This window comes from Callionymus lyra, unplaced genomic scaffold (genome assembly GCF_982586985.1).
Source record: "Callionymus lyra unplaced genomic scaffold, fCalLyr1.hap1.1 HAP1_SCAFFOLD_674, whole genome shotgun sequence".
NCBI classification, from domain to species: Eukaryota; Metazoa; Chordata; class Actinopteri; order Syngnathiformes; family Callionymidae; genus Callionymus; species Callionymus lyra.
In genome coordinates, this window is record NW_028258895.1 from 8,353 (window position 1) to 12,500 (window position 4,148).

General features: G+C 57.0%; 1 non-coding gene across 1 annotated transcript; it reads right to left on the reverse strand.

Moving 5' to 3' along the window:
- Window positions 1-3,804: 3,804 nt before the first annotated feature.
- On the reverse strand, window positions 3,805-3,923 carry LOC148057752 (5S ribosomal RNA). The gene has a single exon (XR_015710441.1). It is a non-coding gene; the product is annotated as a 5S ribosomal RNA (ribosomal RNA).
- Between the last annotated feature and the right edge of the window lie 225 nt (window positions 3,924-4,148).

The window sequence follows — 4,148 nt, forward strand, 5'->3', positions numbered from 1 at the left end:
CGGGCACGACCGCTCGAGTCACCCGCCAACCCGGTCCGGGGCACCTCCAGGGACCGGCGGAGGACGCCCGCATGACCGCGACAAAGTGTCTCAAAGTCGGGCACGACCGCTCGAGTCACCCGCCACCCCGGTCCGGGGCACCTCCAGGGACCGGCGGAGGACGCCCGCATGACCGCGACAAAGTGTCTCAAAGTCGGGCATGACCGCTCGAGTCACCCGCCAACCCGGTCCGGGGCACCTCCGGGGACCGGCGGAGGACGCCCGCATGACCGCGACAAAGTGTCTCAAAGTCGGGCAGGACCGCTCGAGTCACCCGCCAACCCGGTCCGGGGCACCTCCGGGGAGCAGTGGAGGTCGCTCGCATGACCGCGACAAAGTGTCTCAAAGTCGGGCATGACCGCTCGAGTCGCCCGCCATCCCGGTCCGGAGCTCAACACTTTGTCGTTTTTTCCACTCCCTCCCCATTAACCTCTAGGTGGTTGCGCTCGTGACATCAAAAAGACCACTTTTTGCAGAGCAGTCACACTCGGAAAAAATTCGTTTCGTCTGGCAAAAGAACCAGAGTTCTCAGCGGGCTTCCAGTCCAACCTTGTCCGATTTTGAGGCACCAGGCTCGGCCACAGTCCGAGCCCATTCACTCCCTCCCCTGTTGTACTCGCTCCCTATTAACCTCTAGGTGGTTGCGCTCGTGACATCAAAAAGACCACTTTTTGAGGAGCAGTCACACTTAGGAAAAATCCGTTTGCGCTCACACCATCCCTCCCCATTAACCTCTAGGTGGTTGCGCTCGTGACATCAAAAAGACCACTTTTTGAGGAGCAGTCACACTTAGGAAAAATCCGTTTGCGCTCACACCATCCCTCCCCATTAACCTCTAGGTGGTTGCGCTCGTGACATCAAAAAGACCACTTTTTGAGGAGCAGTCAGACACCGAGGTTTTCTGGATTTATGTCCGTTTTCCTGGTTCTCTGACTCGGGCACCTTGTGACCGACATCCCCCCCTTCCCTGGTTCTATTTTGCCGATACTTTGGTGAGTTTTCTACCCGCAAACCAAGCCCCCCAAGCCCGCCGCCTGGTGGGGGAGCATGCCGCCTGGCCCGGTTCTATTTTAGGTCACTTTGGTGAGTTTTCTACCCGCAAACCAAGCCCCCCAAGCCCGCCGCCTGGTGGGGGAAGAGGCCCCCTGGTCCCGGTTCTATTTTAGGACACTTTGGTGAGTTTTCTACCCGCAAACCAAGCCCCCCAAGCCCGCCGCCTGGTGGGGGAAGATGCCCCCTGGTCCCGGTTCTATTTTAGGACACTTTGGTGAGTTTTCTACCCGCAAACCAAGCCCCCCAAGCCCGCCGCCTGGTGGGGGAACATGCCCCCTGGTCCCGGTTCTATTTTAGGACACTTTGGTGAGTTTTCTACCCGCAAACCAAGCCCCCCAAGCCCGCCGCCTGGTGGGGGAACATGCCGCCTAGCCCGGTTCTATTTTAGGTCACTTTGGTGAGTTTTCTACCCGCAAACCAAGCCCCCCAAGCCCGCCGCCTGGTGGGGGAAGAGGCCCCCTGGTCCCGGTTCTATTTTAGGACACTTTGGTGAGTTTTCTACCCGCAAACCAAGCCCCCCAAGCCCGCCGCCTGGTGGGGGAACATGCCCCCTGGTCCTGGTTCTATTTTAGGACACTTTGGTGAGTTTTCTACCCGCAAACCAAGCCCCCCAAGCCCGCCGCCTGGTGGGGGAACATGCCCCCTGGTCCCGGTTCTATTTTAGGACACTTTGGTGAGTTTTCTACCCGGAAACCAAGCCCCCCAAGCCCGCCACCTGGTGGGGGAAGAGGCCCCCTGGTCCCGGTTCTATTTTAGGACACTTTGGTGAGTTTTCTACCCACACTGCAGGTCCCCAAATGCCGCCATCTGGTGGGGGAACATGCCGCCTGCACCGGTTCTATTTTAAGTCACTTTGGTGAGTTTTCTGCCCACACTACGGGTCCCCAAATGCCGCCATCTGGTGGGGGAACATGCCGCCTGCACCGGTTCTATTTTAAGTCACTTTGGTGAGTTTTCTACCCACACTACGGGTCCCCAAATGCCGCCATCTGGTGGGGGAACATGCCGCCTGCACCGGTTCTATTTTAAGTCACTTTGGTGAGTTTTCTACCCACACTACGGGTCCCCAAATGCCGCCATCTGGTGGGGGAACATGCCGCCTGCACCGGTTCTATTTTAAGTCACTTTGGTGAGTTTTCTGCCCACACTACGGGTCCCCAAATGCCGCCATCTGGTGGGGGAACATGCCGCCTGCACCGGTTCTATTTTAAGTCACTTTGGTGAGTTTTCTACCCACACTACGGGTCCCCAAATGCCGCCATCTGGTGGGGGAACATGCCGCCTGCACCGGTTCTATTTTAAGTCACTTTGGTGAGTTTTCTACCCACACTACGGGTCCCCAAATGCCGCCATCTGGTGGGGGAACATGCCGCCTGCACCGGTTCTATTTTAAGTCACTTTGGTGAGTTTTCTGCCCACACTACGGGTCCCCAAATGCCGCCATCTGGTGGGGGAACATGCCGCCTGCACCGGTTCTATTTTAAGTCACTTTGGTGAGTTTTCTGCCCACACTACGGGTCCCCAAATGCCGCCGCCTGGTGGGGGAACTGCCGCCTAGTCCCGGTTCTATTTTAGGTCACTTTTCTCACTTTCTGACCCACAAATAATGCCCCAAATGCCGCCGCCTGGTGGGGGGAACTGCCGCCTAGTCCCGGTTCTATTTTAGGTCACTTTTCTCACTTTCTGACCCACAAATAATGCCCCAAATGCCGCCGCCTGGTGGGGGGAACTGCCGCCTAGTCCCGGTTCTATTTTAGGTCACTTTTCTCACTTTCTGACCCACAAATAATGCCCCAAATGCCGCCGCCTGGTGGGGGGAACTGCCGCCTAGTCCCGGTTCTATTTTAGGTCACTTTTCTCACTTTCTGACCCACAAATAATGCCCCAAATGCCGCCGCCTGGTGGGGGGAACTGCCGCCTAGTCCCGGTTCTATTTTAGGTCACTTTTCTCACTTTCTGACCCACAAATAATGCCCCAAATGCCGCCGCCTGGTGGGGGGAACTGCCGCCTAGTCCCGGTTCTATTTTAGGTCACTTTTCTCACTTTCTTACCCACAAATAATGCCCCAAATGCCGCCGCCTGGTGGGGGGAACTGCCGCCTAGTCCCGGTTCTATTTTAGGTCACTTTTCTCACTTTCTGACCCACAAATAATGCCCCAAATGCCGCCGCCTGGTGGGGGGAACTGCCGCCTAGTCCCGGTTCTATTTTAGGTCACTTTTCTCACTTTCTTACCCACAAATAATGCCCCAAATGCCGCCGCCTGGTGGGGGGAACTGCCGCCTAGTCCCGGTTCTATTTTAGGTCACTTTTCTCACTTTCTGACCCACAAATAATGCCCCAAATGCCGCCGCCTGGTGGGGGGAACTGCCGCCTAGTCCCGGTTCTATTTTAGGTCACTTTTCTCACTTTCTGACCCACAAATAATGCCCCAAATGCCGCCGCCTGGTGGGGGGAACTGCCGCCTAGTCCCGGTTCTATTTTAGGTCACTTTTCTCACTTTCTTACCCACAAATAATGCCCCAAATGCCGCCGCCTGGTGGGGGGAACTGCCGCCTAGTCCCGGTTCTATTTTAGGTCACTTTTCTCACTTTCTTACCCACAAATAATGCCCCAAATGCCGCCGCCTGGTGGGGGGAACTGCCGCCTAGTCCCGGTTCTATTTTAGGTCACTTTTCTCACTTTTCTACCCACAAATAATGGCAAAAAAAAATGCTTACAGCACCCAGTATTCCCAGGCGGTCTCCCATCCAAGTACTAACTGGGCCCGACCCTGCTTGGCTTCCGAGATCAGACGAGATCGGGCTCATTCAGGGTGGTGTGGCCGTAAGCGAGGGAAGCGCTTGTGAAATGCCCCAAAGTGTTGAAAATGTTCCCCAGGCCCCTGGTTCCCCATCCCCGCAGGAGGAGGCTCCCCAGGCCCCCTGGTTCCCCATCCCCGCAGGAGGAGGCTCCCCAAGCCCCCTGGTGCAGGAGGAGGCTCCCCAGGCCCCTGGTTCCCCATCCCCGCAGGAGGAGGCTCCCCAGGCCCCCTGGTTCCCCATCCCCGCAGGAGGA